Below are 20,241 nucleotides of genomic sequence, written 5' to 3'. Positions count from 1 at the left end.
GATCCAACTGTGTATTCAGAGAGAAAGAGACTGGATTTTAATGAATGACTAGCCTGTTAACACACTTAACAAGGTAATAATTGAAGGCCCTATTGACATATGAGGAAGTCTACACTCAAAACATATCAGTAACTTAGCCAAGACCAAGTAAGTAAAGAGTAGGGGTAGAATTTGATAATCACTTATCTTTAAAGAAGGTGCTCTTGATACTAGAATACATAGTCTAAAAGAAAATGATGCCACAGATGCATTTTTACTGTCTTTTTCTTCCCAAAGATGCTCCCCAAAGATACTCTTTCTAGATGTGCACAATTCATATTACGCTATCCCCTCTTTTCATGTTTTACCTTTCCCTTTAAAGGTGAAGCATAATATATAGGTAGAACTAATATGGTACTTCTGTATAATTTGTTGTGAGAAATTCTCTAGGTATCTTTTGATGATTCATTAATACACTCAACATATAGATTTATTCAATCCAAGACAGGGAGCTGGGAGTTGGGACATAAACATGTATGATGTATCACATTTACCCATGAGAAGATAACCCATAAGGAAGGCACCATCGTTCTGATTTTTTTCAGAAAATGGTTCAGTAGTAGACAATATTTTTTCACTTGCAAAGTTAACATGTCTTGTAGGTAGTTGAGTTGAGGCTAGAACTTAAGTCTCATGACTTCCAAGTTATTTTCTGCTGGTGACTAGGAGTTCATGTTTTGTAAGGAGATACGCCATCTCTTAAACAATACCTTAACATCCTTCAATCTGAATACTTAAATATATTTCAGTATGACAAACTCCAGGGATTATTTTACATGTGTTAAAGAGAAAATATTACTTTGCAGATATCTCTTAACTGGCATTATTTATGAATACATTTATGTTACTACAGGACAATACTATTTACAAAAATAATACTATAAAATTTAAAATGTGGAACTGATATCTGGTTTGATATTTATATAGCTCACTTTTAAAATCACTGGAATAGGAAGAAACAAGTTTACACTTTGCCATTTGCCACCTAGATGCCTTGGAAAATAAATTAAAATATTCTGAGTTTTAGTGTTCTTATATCTTAATTGGGACTCATACTTTCTTGACAGCATTGTTGGGACGTAATATTGAAATAATACTTACTGGAGGCTTACACGGAGTTTGTTCTTATTTTTTTACTTTTTTTTTTTTTTTTTTTTTAAGATTTCATTTATTCATTTGACAGGGAGAGAAAGAAAGCACAAACGGGGGGCGGGGGGCAGAGGGAGAGGGAAAAGCAGGCTCCCTGCTAAACAGGCAGCCTGACATGGGGCTACATTCCAGGACCCTGGGGTTATCACCTGAGTTGAAGGCAGGAACTTAACCGACTGAGCCACCCAGGTACCCCTGCTTACATAGAGTTTAAATATTAGCTTCCCCATCTCTAAAGTTGGCAGTGCCGTAAGAAGGAAACAATTGTTTTTCTGCCTCTTTGGGATCCTGGTATTTCAAAAGCAGCTTCCTTCCATGTTTTAAAATCATGCCCCAGTCTGAACAATTCTATTGATAGAAAATGGCTTAAGATGAAAATTATTCAGAGACTTGTGGCAACAAGAAAAATGAAGGGGGGAGAAAAAACCCTTGACAGTGATTGGAAAATGAATAAACTCACTTTTATCTATTTTGTGATTTTCTTTTTTTTTTTTTTAAGATTTTATTGATTTATTTGACAGAGATAGAGACAGCCAGCGAGAGAGGGAACACAAGCAGGGGGAGTGGGAGAGGAAGAAGCAGTTCTCATTGCGGAGGAGCCTGATGTGGGGCTCGATCCCACAACGCCGGGATCATGGCCTGAGCCGAAGGCAGACGCTTAACCGCTGTGCCACCCAGGTGCCCCACTTTTTTGTGATTTTCTTAATTTAGAGTAAGTTTGGAAGAGTGGGAAGGGAAGGAAAATGTCCATAAAGATGTCAAATGTTACAAAGGGAGTGGAGAAAGAGGGGATAACTCTATTGTATGTATTGCATGTCAGTGTGTATCCATTCATAATATGTAATTTTATATTTATTTACACCTTATGAAGGTTTTATGATGACTTAAAAAATTTTAGTATAGACTAAAATGAGTAGTTGAGGAAGAATAAGAGAAAGGGATAAGAAGATTGGATAACAGTAGTTAAATCCAGTAGTAAATTTAGCATAGACAATGACTGCAGAAAAGCCTTAACAACAAAGTCTACCAGAAACAGGCTAAAATTATGCTCCAACTTTCTAGCTACCAGCACAAAAATGATCAATTGTAAAAGTCAGTGTCATAAAGCACCCTCCTCTCCCCAAATCTATAATGTAGGAAAAAAGCAAGTCTGTAGGTAGATGTAGTAAATGGGTTCTCACAGAAAGAAGTTGGTGAGCTTTTAACAATTTGGGGAAAAATGCAAAACTTTTTGATTTTGTGTTCGTTTTCTATTGCTGCCAGAACAAAATACCTCAATTTCAGTGGCTTAAATTATATAAGTGAATTAATAAATCAGTTCTGGAAGAGATAAGTGTAACATGGGTCTCATCAGTTTAAGACTGAAGTGTTGGTACTTCTTTCTGGAGGTTCTAGGAGTGAACATGTATCCTCCCTCTCCAAGTTCTAGAGGCTGCCTGCCTTCTTTGGTTCATGGCCCCCTTCATCTTCAGAGCAAACAGGGCAAACCAGGTCTTCTCATTCCATCCTTCTGATCCTTTTGTCTTTACAGCTTTCTATCTAACTAAAGCCAGGGTGAATTCTCCACTTTTAAGAATTAGATTGGTTCCGTGGTCCCTGGGTGGCACAGTCGGTTAAGATCTGCTTTCAGCTCAGGTCATGGGTGCTGGGATCAAGCCCCATTTTGGGCTTTGCATTGGGCTCTCTGCTTAGCCAAGAATCTGCTTCTCCCTCTCCTCTGTGATCTCTCTTGCTTTCACTCTCTCAAATAAATAAATAAATAAAATCTTAAAAAAAAAAAAAAAAAGAAGAAGAAGAATTAGATAGGGTCCACTGGGGTTAAAACAGGATAAGCTCTCCATTTCATGATTATATCCTTAATGATATCTGCAAAATCTTTTGCTGTGTTAGATAATACAACGATTATGATTAATATTAATAAGTCAGGGGATAAGGGCATAAACGTCTTTGGGGCCATTATCTGCCTACCACAAAAAACATGACTATCACCTTGTCATCATATCATTGATTGTAGATGATTTAGAAAAAGGTAACGATTTTAGTCTTTTATAAAGAACTATAATTAATTGAAAATGCCAAAGACCCATCAAGATATGTGATACCCAAATAACTGGATTTTTAAATTACCTACAAGACAAATAGAAGTGTGGCAAAAGCACTTTTATTTCATACATCATACAGTCATACTATTTTATTACTTACAAATGTGGAAAACTAAAACAATAGAAGATATATGTATCTGCTAAACTTGAGCTAGAACATAGAAAATATTCTATAAAATATAGTGTATAATGAAACTAGATTCAAAATACATATACTTGCATCATATAAATGAAATACCTTATAAGATAATATAAAATGCAAGAAATGAGAGATGTATTGTCCTTTAAAAGGGAATTTGATGTCTAGGATGATATGATGGCCAAAAATTTTCAGTAAGATTACCTGAAAGTTGAGATGTGGACACCTCTTTTGTAATGTTCCTGGAAGCTTACTTCAGTCAGTTCAAGCTTTTTTTCAATCAAGGGGGAAATTAACACATGAGACAATGAGCCACTTTGTTCTTTGGGGTAAGCTATCTAGCATCTACTACTTTTCCTCAGAATCTAATTATTTGTAGCATTATAGTGAAATCATGTAAGAACTCTGAGAGCTTATCCTTCTTATTTTAATTCTTTGCTATATTTGAATGCCATTTTCACTTTATTACAAATTATGGTCTTTATAGCATATCAGATGCATCTATTTTTTTTTTTTTTAGGATTTTCAGATAAAGTTTTCAAAGTTCAGTAAAGCAGAATTACCTGAAAGGAAAATCCTTTAATTGATCAGTGGTCCACCTGGATAAACAGATTTACTTATATGGAATTTGCTCCAAGAATGAGCCACAAGAGAATGTTTTGGCAAGAAATGAGGCTTGCCTCTGATTTCCGATAAAGATTTGAGTTGAAACAGTGTGTGTTCACTTAATCTTGTTAAATGTAGCACAGAACACTAAGTGTATTAGAGCGTGTATTTAAATGATAACAAACCCTGCTGTTAAAGCTAATAGGAAACAGTTCTTTTCTCATTGAGTTTCCACATTCAAGCATTCCTTTAGATATCATCATTTACTATGACTTCTTATGGTTGACTACAATATGCTTTTGAGATGCAGTTTTAAGCCTTTGTCTTTCCTTATTGCTAAGCAACAGTTTCCTTCTTCTGTTAAAGTAATAAAATTTGGGACAACACTATTCAGAGGAATATCTACTAATGTGAAATGCACAAATATTTAAACCTAATTAGATCATTATGATTGAAAAATAATAACTGAATTTAATGATGATAATAATAGACATTCCAATATCGAGACTTTTTCTATTAAGGATTATTTTCTGTATTTAAATTAATCATCACGTCTGAAGCTTGCTATGCCTCAATTAAAGTACAAAAATTAAAGTAGCTTTGCTCTTGTGCGCATACCCTTACTAAGGTGGGTTTGGTTTAGGGGCAGCAAGAATAGGGGGTCGAGGAGGGTGGTCCTACAGAAGAGTAATGGAATTCTTAAATTCTTCATCTTTTTCCTCTAGGAGACTTTAGGTTCACTCTGCCTTGAGGCAGGGTGATGACCTCTCAGGATCCCTTCCAGCCTCAAGCACCTGTGAAGTAAAAAGCACTTATATAAACTTTAGAACACTTCTTGAAATATATATAATCATAAAAGATAAAGAGTCCCTGAAGCATATTCTGCACTGAAGAACCAATATTGTTTATTACCTCTCTGTTAAATTTAACAAGAAAAATGTCAGGTAAAACATTGAGAAGTTTCTTTCCCAATAATGGGAATGGCCATATTCTCCCAAGCATCGGCTAGATGTGTATCCAAGGCTTAAGAGCTTGTTATAAAACTACCATCATTGAATCTTTTTCATGGTCATTATAAAGTAAAATGCCATATGTCTGTCTTGTTAAATTTCATTCTAATTTATTTGATCAATAAAGCCGACATAAATAGCCAACTTACGGCACCAGTTTGGCTTTTTCTCCCTAAAAATAATGAATATGGGCTATATTTTATTGTGCCTTGATCAGGCAACTTTTCACTATATCAACTTACAGTAATGAAGTAAAAGTAAGCCTTACAGAGGATCTCAATTTCGAGAACATAAGTGAAAGATGAAGTGCGTTTCCATAGAGCAATTATGACATGGTTGAATAAAAACTATTTGGAATAACTTAAACCTATTTTCGTATTACTGTCTTAGAGTACAGGAGCTGAATAAATAATAGAGTCTAAGATCAACTACGCCATTTCCAGTTTTTTGGGGGGTAAAAAAATAAAGCTTAAGAATAATAATAGCTAGGTTGCTATGGTCCAGACACTATTTCATTTGCTTTATTTTTATTAACTAATTGAATCTTCAAACTATCTTGTTATTATCTTCATTTTACTGATGTGGAAGTAGGCCCAAAATGATGAAATTGCTGCGGTGACACCAATAATAAGTGGTAAACTCAAGGGTCAAATATTTTTGTCACTTTGGAGCCCACCCTCCAAACTTTCACCTCATATATACATCTTGTCAGCAATTAACTGTGTCTTTCCTCAGACTCTTCCCTGTTAACGGGATGTCTTCCTCCCCAGTTCTACATGTTGAAAAGTCTGTCCAAAGTTAGAGAATTAGTTAGTGGTGATCCTAGGGAGAATACTTAGATTTTTTTTTACCGCATAATTTCATTGTATTTCCTATTATTTTTCAGTGTGTCTAGATTAATGAATTGATATTTGATTATAATATCTTCATTACTTGTCTTTGTATAAGGACTTTGTGGAATGTACTATAGGAGAAACGATAATTAATAAGGACTATTGTATACTAATGGGGGGATAAGATTATTACCAAAACAATTAAACCCTCAAATTTAACTTAGAAAATTGACAAAATCCAATGTATATATTCCAAACATTAAAAAAGACATTCCTTTGGATTTGCTGACCATGAAATGATTTATAAAAGAAGTGATAACCAATTTGGGCCTTAAAAATATGTATAATTCTGACAGAATTCTAATCATAGGGAATTTTGTGGAAAAGCAAAAAAAAAAAGAACCCAAAAACAGCAACAACAAAAAACAAAAAACTTTGGGAAATGCGGCTAGTAAGGTTTAATAAAAGCACAAGGTAGAGGAAGAGAATTAGTAGAAAATAATTTGAAAAGCAAGTTAACTTATATCTGATTATGTCTAATTTTAGAAGTTAAGGCAAATTATTTAGGCTCTGTGGAATAAGCAAGAGGTTGTCCTAGATTTTCAGAGCTAAGTGGTATCTGAGTTCCAGTGGAGAGACCAGCTGTGGCTAAATGAAACATCTCAAGGTTGGTTGGTTTGGGTGGGAGTAGGAGGAGAGTAGCTTTGTCCAATTCAGGTTTTTCATGAAGGATGTTACTTTCAGTAAATAAATAAAATAACTGAATGTGAATTAAAGTTCCTGAGAATTTGGATTCAACATTTTACTCTGAGGGCCAGGCTATTACTAATTTTGCCAACTTTTGTATCCTCAGTCCCTGCAGGCGTGCCTGTTCCATAGAAGGCACTGATACGCATTGGTTAAACGAATGACTAAGAAGGTCAAAAGTTTTAAGCATTGGGTAAAGCACACAGAAACTAGAAGGGTGTCAGCCATTTAGTAGGCTGAGAGGATCGGGCGTAAGATCGAAGTAGAATAACAAATAGGTTGGGCAAACTGTTCAAAAAAGAGGCAGTGGAAAGATGTTAAAAAAAAAAAAAGCCCAATTCTATTGAATGGTTGTTCTTAATACGTAAGACATGATAGGCGCTCAATAGATATTGCCTGAATTAAGGAATAAAATGAAAGCTACTCCAAAAAATCAGCAATCACATTGTTAAGTGTGGCTTAAGAGGATTAGTATGGTTTAAGTGGAGGGGGAATTGGGTGTGTCAGAAGACACCCCAGGCAGTGAGAGTAATTAGGTGTCCATTGAATGTCTCAGGGGAGCCACCCAGGAGGAATTGGGAATGTAGGACCCACAGAATTTGATAATTAATTGAATGTAGTGATAAGAGCATGGTAGAGATCAAAGATTCAATTGAGTTAAGGAGGACAATGCTGATGCCATTAACTAAATAAGGGAAGAGCAGTCTTGCTGGGAAAGAGGTGCATTCTGTTTTTAATATGCCAAGCTGAGGCCATTGTGGGACATCGATGGATAAATGCAAGGGTTGAATTAAGGAGTGATAATTCAGTGCTGGTGATATAGGTTGGAGGTCATTAATAAAGGAAATATACTTAAATCCGTGCAAAGAAGTGAGATAACCAAGAGAATGATGTAGAATATAGAATGAAAAGGGAGCTAAAAGAACAACGCTAAGAATTTGAACATTTAAGGAGTAGTGCAAAAACAGGAGACAAAGAATGGCTAGAGAAACAAAGCAAGTGGAATAATCCGGTGTCAAAAAACTCAAGACACTTTCAAGAAAGAAATGATTTATCATCTCACATTTTTATCACTTTCTATGTGCATTGTTTCAGTTAGTTTTTAAAAGAAGCTGTATTATCTGAGGCTGGTAAAGGGAAAGAGTTGAGATTAAAATCTTGTTTCCTGTGACTTTAAAGCCCAGATTCTTAAAGGTATATGGTTCTAACGCTGAACCAAATGGAGACTGTGGATAGATGTGTGGATTAGGCATCAGGATGTCACTGGCATCCTTTGAGAAAACATGTTCTATAGGAGAATGCAACTGGAATGCAGGAAGTTAGAATAGAGCGGTGGGGAAGTAGAGGCAATTATTAACTAACACACACACAACTATTATAGACTTGAAAAGACATTTCCAACTGCCTAGAAATAGAAAGTAGAGGGAGGAATGTGTTAGCGTTCTTAAGAGAAAAATGATAGGCCTCAATATTTGAAGTACTTTAGCTATTTATGGATTTCATGAACCTTCATTTGTGAATATATTACAGAAAAAGGGAAGGATTCATCAGATTTTAGAGGAATTTGTCTTGAAACAGTACAAAAAATAGATTTGTGTTTATCCCTGAGCTCTTGGGCCCATGTCAACCAGATATATAAGGAAACTAAGGTAAAGCCATTTTACTCAGACTGGTTGATGCATCCCTACCTGGATGAATTATAGGATTTAGACACAATTGAATTTTTAACATTCGAATGCGTTGGTGGAGATCTTTAGATTATGGGAAAGAAAATGAGTAATTCCCTGGGTGGTCGTATTGATTGTCATACTTGCAGTTAATTTACCTCACAGTTCAGCCACTCCGAACTGAAGAGCGGTCATGTTTTCATTTTCAGGGTTTTTAACCTGTGGAACTGGATGGACTTCCTTTGGGCCACAGGACTCTGGAAAGTAGATACAAAATGTTGAATGTATGTACATTTTTATAGGGAGAAGTTCCACGGCTTTCATCAGGATCCCTCACTGCCCATCAGTTTCCTTGTTGAGATGAGCATTACAGTTACAGCTGGCTGTCAAAGGAGTAATTTTTAGTGCATCTTTAACTTGGTGAAAATGACCTTGTCATACAGCTGTGGCTTAAAAATAAAAAATTTATTTTCACTTTCCACAGCACAATTTTGTTCCAAAATCCCTCTCTTTATTTTTAAAATCAAAGCAGTCATACAATTCCTGTGGTAGATGATTTGAGGTGCTTTGATTTGGTAACTTGTAAGGAAAAGAAAAACTGGCTTTGAAATCATAAGGTTTTTATTTGGAGAGCTGGTGAAAAAATGATTTTCCCTATGTAATAAGCAAAAGAACTTTCTAACCTTGGATTCTGACTTTTCTATTCCACATGCTAGAAATAGCAGTTTCTAAGTTCTTATAAAGCTTTGTAAGTTTTTGTGAATTGTTGATTTAGAAATACAGGCATAAGAGAAAACAGCCGTACCAGAATATATAACCCATGGGTTCTGAACCTCAGAGTTCTCATCAGATACTATGACGTTAAACTGAACAGCCACTGAGATATTATCCAGATCAGGTAAAAACTATGAAGGAGACCAGTCAGATTAGTAATTCGTCATGACCCCAATGAATTGACTAGTCAGCGTTTTGCCTCCATGTTTGTGATTAGTTATATTTTTTAACAGCAATATATAAAGTTGTTAAGTTTATGTGAAAGAGGCATATAGTCTATGGCACCAGAAAATCCTGTGTATTAATACAACTACAACTATAGATTGATAGATAGATAGATAGATAGATAGATATAGACCTATTTACCTAAATATAATTCATTAGAAATAGAACTCAAGAAATTCTTATTCTATTTATTTATCTGAGTAGAAATCCATATTTCCTATGTGATGTAAAATATTAAATTCCAATAAACTCAATTTTCAAGCTAATTAGTCATCCCTGCATTGATGTTTACCAGATAGACATTCCTCAAGTTTCAGTCCTCTGTTCATTCAAAAGTATCACGTATCCATATTTAACTTCCACAAACTAACCTTTGCATTTTTTAATCTTGGAACTTGTGAATAGTAACTCAAGGAAGTTGCAGGGGAAAATAAAAAGAAGTCGTTCTATCAAGATTTTACTCATTTGTTTTTAAGCCTAAAGCTGCAACATCTAGGTACAGTGTGATTCTGGGGGAAAGAGCTAAGACTTTGGAGTTTGAGACCTGTATTTAAGTCTAATTTATAGTGTGTTCTAGCTTTAAGACTTCTGGCATTTCATCCATTATCTTTGTGCCCTATTCCCTCATTTTTTAAAAGTGGATAGTAATATTTATTTTACCTTCCATACTGAAGTCCAAGACTATTAAATGTGATTAGATGAAAATGGTTGGTAACATCCCCGCCCCTCAAAGAGAATAAGTACATGTACGCTGTGGCTATTTATAACTATTTTTTGCAAAACATTTTAAGAAACTAGCTCACCTCTTCTTGTTTTTCCTTCTTATCTCCTATCCTGTCACTTTCCTATCATTGCATACTCTGTCACAATCTTGGCAATAATCTGCAATGCAATTTTTAAAAGTTCTTTATTCTTTCTCAATATTTGTTAGTATGAAAATGAAATAAAATAGTTTATTTATAAATGAAAGAATTGCATGGATGCTTTGATCCTGTCAAGGAAGTCAGTGGAAGCAGGATTATAAGTTTATAGGGGTGCAGATGGGTGAACAAATCTTTGTTGATGCGTGTTCTATAAACACACACTACATTTTGACCCAGGCAAATGATGGAAGAGGGGCAGAAGCGGGAAAAGAAGATCAGAAGCAGAGGGCTGAGGAACTGCCCAAGATGAGCAGATCCTAGCAAATAAAGCCCTTCCTGGGTGTGGCAAATGTTCAAACACTGCAACACCTTTTTTTCTTTTCTTTTTGTACAATTAAAGGCTTTAGAAGTCTCCAATTCATGGAAATTTATCAAAAAGAAAACAGTGCTTACTTCAAACTTCTTAATAGAGGCATGAATTATCTATACTGTCATTAGACTTTCATGAATTCTTAGATGTCAAACAATGCTGCTTAATTTTTACTGTTCATAATGGATTAGAGTCAAGTTGCTTTGTATGTAGTGTATTTCTACATCAAGGAATTTCTCGAAAGGAAAGGCAATAGCACTGGGCTTGCAGGCCGCCTGGATTTTAGGTTTTGTCTTGCTATTAGATGTTCAGGAAATCTTGAATCATTTTAGCTATCATAGTTCTCATATAACTCTGAAATTGTGTTGTGCAAGAGGCAGTGAAGGTGGTTGTTAAGAGACAGACTCTGGGACAAGCCCGCCCCCACCCCAAGTCGTAAATCCCAACTCTACTCTGGATAAAATGGGCTCATAAAATACCAGCTTCATAAAACTGATAGAGGTTCAAACAAGCTGATAAATGGAATAGACTCATAGAACATGAAGCTACTAGAAATAAGTAAATGTTAACTACAATTGTAATTCATAACTGGCTGAATTCTGGTAGTATTTTAAATACTTACAGAGTCTAACAGTGTATCTTTATATGAGAATTAGATTTGTAATCATCCATTTTTGATACTGAGATTTGGGTCAGTGCATATATTTAACGTGCTGTAAACTTGTTGATGGAAGATAGGATTCCAGGAAGTGGTGGCTGCCTGTGGCCAGTTCCATGAAGGACACATACATGTCTTCTAGAGTGCATGTGTTCCTAAGTGTGATGTAGCCTTTCTGGGAATTGATATCTAATTTTGGACTAGTTTTTCTTTTGCAAAGATTTGGCAGTTCTATAAGGCAAAATAAAAATATATTTTTTAAAGATTTATTTATTTGTTTGGAGGGAAGGGGCAGAGAGAAAGAGAGAGTCTTAAGCAGACTTGGCGCCAAGCCCACATGGGGCTCGATCTCATGGCCCTGAGATCATCACCTGTTCAGAAACCAAGAGTTGGTTACTCAACTGACTGAGCCACCCACGCACCCCCAAGGCAAAATAAAAATATTATGGCTGAGTTTCTAACAAACAATTTGGGAAAACATTTGATTTTCTTGATTCTCAATCATCAGGCTTGCTTTTTGACTAAAAAGCACAAATTATGTTTGAGTCTCTCATGTGTTAGACATTATTATGTATTTCTTTTTGGTATCCTGCCCTTACCATTGGTAAATATGGCTAATGAAAAAAAAAAACATATAGCCTGAATATCAACTTTTCATCATTTGTTTTATTATGGAGTAGAAAATTTTAATTAGACTATATATATATTCAACAGAGAATGCTCCAAAGAGCAAAACTGAAGCTTAAGTTTACTTAGGAAACTTGATCTGTGTTGAAAAATACCAAAGGAAATGAAGAATAGATCTGGGATTTTTACTAGCAGAGAATAAAAAAAATTTTTTTTAAAGAATTTATTTATTTATTTGACAGAGATAGAGACAGCCAGTGAGAGAGGGAACACAAGCAGGGGGAGTGGGAGAGGAAGAAGCAGGCTCCTAGCAGAGGAGCCTGATGTGGGGCTCGATCCCATAACGCCGGGATCACGCCCTGAGCTGAAGGCAGACGCTTAACCGCTGTGCCACCCAGGCGCCCCAGAGAATAATTTTTTTTTTTAATGTTCACGAGTAGAGGGTCAGGTAGAAACATAACTTCATAAATGCCATTTTTAATGAGATAAGCACATGCCAGAAATACTTTATAAATTTTATAATATATACATATAAAGAAGAATTCAGACTCTGCTATCAGTAATTTGTGGTTACAAATGTCAAATTAGAAACAAGAGTTAAGGGGTTCCTGGGTGGCTTTGTTGGTTCAGCGTCTGACTGGCTTGGGTCGTGATCTCAGGGTCCTGGGATCACCCTGCATCAGGCTCTGCACTCAGTCTGTTTGTCTCTCTCCCTCTGCTCCTCCCCCATCTCATGCTCTGTCCCAGTCTCTCAAATAAATAAATAAAATCTTAAAAAAAAAAAAGGCAGGAAACTAAGAGTTAAAATCAGTAAGAGAAGAAGCTCAACTTCTCACTCGAAACCTACTGCAGATAGAAATCAAACTATAAGTCAGCATTAATAGCTTTTGTGCTTTCTCTAAGCCAGAAATACAGAAAACATCTTTTTTCCTCTGGAAACAGAAAATATATATGTATTTTTTTTTTCCAGCATCTTGACTCTTTTCTCTATCTGCTGTCATTTTCAGAGCTGGAAATGACTTATTTCAATTTGAAGATATACAGGAAAATACTTGGATATTTCCAGATTGCACCTCAACAGGAAACTCTCTGGTTTTTTTCAAAAAAGAAAAAAACCCAGATATGTATTAGGAATTATTTTGGTGATTTGTTGTTTTTATTTTTTACTTATTTATTTTTTACATTTTAAAAGCGCTCAGATAGGCTGTTGGGTTTGGTTTAACAATGTCTCAATGGTAGAATGGATGTCTCAGAATTTTCTGAGATAAGACAATATTTGCTTATCTGGGATGCACCGTGGCTGCTACACCACCAGAGGAAAAAGGGGTAAGCAAAAAGGAAGCTCCAGACACATTTGTCCCCTTTTATGGAAGAAGCAAGAGCTTTCTCAGAAATCTCTTTAGCACTCTTCTCCTCCCGTCTCTTGAGCCAGACTGTTTTATATGGTATATTAGTTTGCTAGGAATGCCGTAACAAAGTATCACAGGCTGAGTGGCTTAAACAACAGAAGTTTATTTTCTCACAGCCTGGATCTCAGAAGTCCAAATCAAGGTGCCATCAGGATTGGTTCCTGGCTTGCAGATGGCTGTCTTCTTGCCACTGTATCCTCACATGGTCTTTCCCCTGTGCACACACACAAGGAGGGAATTGGGTCAGGGTCCCAACCTCATGACCACATTTAATCTTAATTACCTCTCTTATGGCCCAGTTTTGTTGGGGATTAGGGTTTCAACATAAAACATCTTGAAGGAACAGAATTCAGTTCATAACATGTGGTTACCTCCAGTTCTGAGGGAGGTTGGATATTGGCTGTGAGGATTGGCAGGTGCGGCTCAGAATCGGATTTCTCATTTGGGGTTGGAAAATTGTTGTGGACATCGTCCTGTGCACTTTTTGGTGCTTAGCAGGATCCCTGGCCTCTACCTCTAGCAGATTAAAATAGCAAGCTGGCAAGCTCAGTTCCCTGCTCCCCCTTCCAAACTTGGGACAACTAAATATGTCTCTGAACATTGCCAAATGTACCCAGGGAGTTAGAGTCAAAATCATGTCCCCATTCCCCCAGCTGGGAACCACCAGCCCCTGAACAAAATAAGGGATCTGCTAGTTACAACATTAAGATATTATGAGAGAACAGGTGATGAGGGAAAGTTGTAGGATAGACAATTAATACAGCGTGCCACAGGGTTCCCTGTGTCTTCTATTATCTCAGTCTGTTATCCGAATGCTGACTTGAACTCCTGATGTCAGTGGCAACCGTGCAGCCTGTCCGGGTGGAAGCTGTTGCCCTTTTCCTCCTTCTTGCTTCAGGGCTGGAGATAGCATGGATGTCTGCGTTGTTACTCTCTCCCTCAAGGACTCCTACTGGAAAAATTATTTGAACTAATAGGAACGTTAATTCTCTTGATCCCGCTGTTTCTTTCTCTTGGTCCATCAGCTTTAATCCTGATTTATACAAACACGATTTAGATTTCTATCCTTATAAGCAGTCTCTTACAGTTCCTCTTGCTTGCCTTTTTCTCCTTCATCTTATGTGCTCCCCAAACTCCAACCCTGGATCTACCCAAACTCTTACATTTCCATAACTACAACCTAAGAGTTAAAAAAAAAAAAAAAAATACTTTAATACAATTAATAAGACTGATTGCTTTCACTTTAAAAATTCATAATCGCAGACCTCAAATGTTATGTTTCTTTTGCAGGTTCACATTTTCCCTCTTCGTGGCAACCATTTGATATCTTTTGTTTCCTCAGATTCACTTTCTGAAAACCAGATTCCGTCATCAGCAAAATCCCCTATATCTCCACTCTTTTCTCCAGGTCCTCTAAGGTCCTGCTCTGAATGAATTCTTTTTGCTCGCCAGTTCTTCAGTCTAGAGTGTCTCTGCTGCTTCAAATATCTCTGACCTCTGTTATAGAATTTGCCTGATTAGACCAGTCCTGCATAGATAATCCTCTTTGGATTAGCTTAAACTCAATTTATTAGAGATTTAAATACTTCCACAAAATCTCTTTTACCTTTGCCTTAGCAGAGGAACCTAATGGGAGTAATTCAACCCCATCGCATTCATAGTCTGCATTCCCATTCAAGAGGAAGGGGGTTACACAGCATGTGTACGTGGTGGGAGCAGAATCTTGGTACCAATCTGAGAATTCTATCCTTACCACCAACACCCATTGGCCAAGATAAAGATAGAAAATTTGCGTAAAAAAAAGTAATAACTATAGTTAATTGAAATGACTGAGTATGCATCATGAATTCATAATGCACACTGAAATTTAAAAGATGTAGCATACGGGGGCGCCTGAGTGGCTCAGTTGGCTAAGTGTCTGCCTTCAGCTCAGGTCATGATCTCAGGGTCCTGGGGTGGAGCCCTGAATCAGGCTCCCTGTGCAGTGGGGAGTCTGCTTTTCCCTCTCCCTCTGCCCCTCCCCCCGCTCATGCTCACTTGCGAGCACTCTTTCTCTCCCTCTCTCAAATAGCTAAATAAAATCTTTTTTAAAAAAGTTGCAGGATACATAGAGGCATCATGATGCAAAAATAAGTGACTATAATGAACATGTTAAACTTTTTATTAATTTTAATAAGCAAAGGGTATATATATATATATATATATATATATATATGCTTATTTTGTTTCTTCTATCTTTGAGTGTTTATAAAGTACAGATATGTCCGATTTATGTGCATGTAATTAGGAAAAACTTTCAGAGAGAACTGTTTCACATCTTCTATTTTATGAAGCATTCAACAACCCCAATTCTGCTCACATTTCATGATCTTGCTTCTTACCTCACTGCAGAAATAGGATTAATCCAGAGAAAATGGACTCCCTGTCTAAAACAAGCAAACAAACAGACACAAATCAACTACAACTACTTGCCTTTCTATGGATGTTCTGCCTCTGTTCCTTCGGAGGGGTACGTCTTCCACATGGGCTCTCTGTCTCATCCCGTACCATCTACTCGAAGACTTTTGCCCCTTTAATTACCTCAGATCTCCTCTAAATCATACTTCTCTTTGTATAGGATAAGTTCTTTAGCATGCCAGCATGATGTAATGTCTCCAACATAAGCAAACAACAAAAAACAAAAGCAACCTTCCCTTCCATTGTACTCCTCTATTTTTCTGTTCCCTTTTATAGAACAATTTCTCAAAAGAAGCTAAAATACAATCTTGTTCACTTTGCCGGTTTCATTCTTTAGCCCAATCAGAATTTATCCCCATCCCCTTCTAAAGCCTCCCTCTCTGTCATTAAGAACCTTCATATTGACATATCCCAGTATTTGATTCTCAGCCTTATTTTATTCAGACTCACTGCCTTACTTTAATAAGGGAGTAAAGAGTTGATTCCTCTCTTCTAGGAAATATATCCTCCACTTGAAATTCAAGGTGCCTCATTCTCTCATTTCCTCCCATACCCATGGCTTTCCCAATCCCTTTGCTGTATCCTCCTCTTTGCTTCTGATTGCTTCAAGCTGTGTTCCTCTAAGGTTCAGTGTTTGGCTTTCTTCTCGCTTCTTTATACTCACTCTCTAAATTATCTCACTGAGTCGCCTACTTTTATTTTGTATATACCATTTATATACGGATGGCATCCATATTAGTCTCTCAGCCCTGAGCTCCAGTTTTAACACATCCAAAATGGAACTCTTGATTCTCTGCCCCCTCAAACCTGTTTTTCCCATTCCTTTAAGGGCTATCAAAATTCATTCAATTTCTTGTGATAAAAACCTTGATTCTTTTCTTTTTCTTTCACCATATATCCAATGTATCAGAAATTTGTAAACTCTCCTTTAAAATAGAACCTGGATATGGTAAACAATCTCAATCTCCACAAATACCCTCCTAGTCCAATCTCACTTACCCTTTCTCCTCAAGGTGTCTAAGATCTAAGTCAGAATATTATCACTGCCTGGTTAAATCCTGAAAGACTGCCTCCGTGACTTCAGCTCCTCTCTCTCTTCTCCTTGCTCATGTTGATTTTGAGCCCATAGAGCCCATTCTCACCTTTGGGCCTTTGCGCTAGCTGTTACCTCCATCTGAAACATGTATTCTCTAAATCTCCACATGGATAATTCCTCCTTTCCTCAAGTAGCCTCTCAAATATCACCTCGTCAGGGAAAATTTTCCCAACCAGATGTTAAAATACCACTTTCTCCTGAGGTTACACTCTAACCTTTCACCAATTTTGATTTTTTCTTCATGTCACTTTTTCCCTACTTGTCATCTTACTATATATTAATCAGTTTACTTGTTTGTGATGTGTCTTCATAATTAGACCAAAAGTCTATGAGTGTGTCTTGCTTTTCACTGAGTTTCCATACCATAGGAAACTGCCTGCCTTGTGGTAGGTAGCCAGTAAATACTTGTTGAATGAATGAATGATAGAATTTAACATAGCATAGAATGGGAAACTACTTTGACTTGAAAGTCATACAACCATTATTCCTAAAAATTCGAGGCCATATTCCTTTAAGGTTCCTGAATTTCACCATGTTGCTGGGTCTGTCTTCCCCTTTTCTGCATCTTCCCTCTTTTCCATTTTCTTCTCCCTGTCCTCTCTCCTGTAGTCAGAGAAAAACTGCATAATCCCCACAACCTTATTAGAAAATTATTTACCATATCAGAATAGTTAGTGAAGCCCTCATTTTTACAACTAAACTGCCCCATTAAGAAATCTTCATAAACAAAACTCTTCCATCCCTAGTGGGGATTTTGCTTGTCTCCTGGTAATGCTCATGTGGAAATCTTAATCTCTCTCTCTCCCTCTCTCTTGTTTTGTCTTTCCTTTTCACACTAAAATGGGGTAGTGTGATAATAGAGATATGCCAAGTCTGGCTGTTCAGGGAGGCACCAGAGCCACCAGGGCATGCTCCCTCCTAAGGCAGCCTATTTCAATTTCGAACAGCTCTAATTTTACAAATGCTCTTTTTATATGATGAGCTAATATTTGCCTGGCTGTAACTTTGATCCATCGGTACTATTTCTGCCGGCTAGGGCTCCTAAGCATAACTATTTCCTGAGTAGAAATAGAACAGCTGCTTAACACCTCCCATATGCTATTGCTTTATATAGTTGAACATTGTAAATCCCCCAGCCTCCAGCACCTCCACGGTACACTTTATCAGCCTTCTGTTCTCTGTTGTAAATAAATTCAGTTCTGGAGCCTTTCCTCAAATGACCCATTTCCCAAACACTTGATTACTTCTGAACTCAAGAGAGAGGACAAAGCCTTTTCTGGGAAAACCAGCCTTTTCTGGGACATTTTATTCAGGAAGGAATATATAGTATAATATAAATTGATTGTGAATTCTGATTTTAGTAACTTTATTTAATTGCAGCTTATTTAAAGTAGCACATGTGTATTGATGTATTCAATAAACATTATCAGGTTTCTTACTAGGTGTAAAGCACTATACCAAAAATAAAAAAAGCATAAGACATTGCCACTGGTCTTGCAAGTTTGGTTCAGTTTGTGCAATTAGTAAATTTCCTTACAAGGGTTAAAAGACCTTTCATTTATGCCCAATGCTCTTGGTAAAAGATGCATAGGGCTTTAGTAGCATTTTTACTGCACCTTCAGGGTTAAGGTGTTCCAGGGCTGAACTGAAGGGAGCTAAGTCACTAGGCTATTTCCCGGGTGATGAGTCCTGCATTTTGACTCCCTCTGGGTAAATGGTAGCTGCATTCATTTCATTAACTTGTGGGTTATAAGTTAATTTAGGGGGAATATGCTATTATAGATTTGGATGAGTTCCATTAAACTCCATTAAAACTTTGACTGTAGGAAGCATTAATAGAGCTTCAAAGTCAGTCAATCAAAAGATTGATGGAGTATATAGAATGGAATGTTAAATGGAATATTTGATATGAACTATTAAATCTTTCAAAGGAATTCTTTTTCAATTTTAGATAGGGATTTGGGGATTGTCCTTCTTATATATGTATCTGTGTTAATGCTATGCATGGAAATAGTATAAGATATTTAATTAGGGTTTTCTGTGATCTTTATTGTAATGAATTAGTTTATCAATTTAAGTCCCCAGTGAATTCTTACAAAGTAGAATTGCCTAACAGTGATAAGTAAGGAAGATTTCTGAAGATTTTTGAAATTCATCAATACCTGTACAATTTCAGAAGAACTAACCTCTCTTTTGTCCCAGGAAGTTGCCAGGTGCTTCTAATCCCATTTTTACTTACTCAAAATAATTTTTGAGGTACATATTACTTTTTATTATCACCATTTTTCATTTGAGAAAACTGAGACTCACGAATTTATGCTGATTTCCAGTATAATTGAGCAACACTAGTATTTACATTTAGATCTGCTTTATTCTAAATCTTAGAATAGCTTCTATTAATGTAATATACCAGGTTGTCTGTTGAGCAGTAATGATTATAATATGACAGTCCAACCTCAGTTATTAGAATATGTTGTTAGTTAACTACGAGTAGATATTATGAATAGTGAATGGATCATTTCTGGATTCATGCAAATCCAATTAAAGAAGTACAGTTGTAAGGGAAGGAAGTTATATGATTATACTCTTGATAGAGTTCACAGCATTCAGGAAAAAATATTTTATTTCCAATGTAGAGGAAAGAAGCTATATCCCAGAGAGGGTAAATAACTTGCCCACAACTGCACAGCTGGAAAAATGCAACAGCTGAAATATAAACCCGTGTCTGTCTGCCTTTATAAACAGGCTCTTTTATACCAGAAGAAATGACTTATATTTGGCTTCAGTTTCACCTGAACTCAAGTAAATGGACAGCCAAACATGAATGAGGGAAGATGACTGTTTTTTTCTCGTTTTTTTTTTTTTTTTCTCTTTTGAAGATACAATAAAAACATAACCCAGGGCAGTACCCTAAAGCAAAATATCTCCTGTGATTTCTTCTAAAAATACAAATGGCACATATTAAACCATTTGCTTTGTTTTAGTCGGAGTGAGTGATGCTAGGTGTTGCAAAAGACAAATTGTACAATCCCCAGGGCTTAACACAAAATATGTTTATTTTCCTCTCACATGTTGTCAAATGGAGATCAGGTCTTTTCTCTCCAGTGACTCAACTTCCATCTTTTAGCTATATCATTTGAAACCCAGGCTGCTAAAGTCTTCACAGAGGGATCAAAGAGCATGGGCTTCATGTAGGATGATTTTAAGCACCAGGCCTAAAATGGTTCACTTCACTCTTATTTACATCCACACTTCAATAAGATTTTGGTTAACCCATTTCTTCCTCTTACCAGACGCCTGATACGCACTCATAGGTGAACTGAACACATAGCCGAGCCATTGTAATACAATCAGAACTGAGTGGTACAGCAGGATAGGTAGGAGGAGAATGCCCTGGCCAGCAGGAAACGAAACGCCAATATTGTGTTTTAAGTGGAAAGGAGAAAATAAGAAGTGTTTTAAGGAGTAGG

Source organism: Ursus arctos, unplaced genomic scaffold, assembly GCF_023065955.2.
Source record: "Ursus arctos isolate Adak ecotype North America unplaced genomic scaffold, UrsArc2.0 scaffold_4, whole genome shotgun sequence".
Taxonomy (NCBI): Eukaryota; Metazoa; Chordata; class Mammalia; order Carnivora; family Ursidae; genus Ursus; species Ursus arctos.
This window is presented reverse-complemented; position numbering follows the sequence as displayed.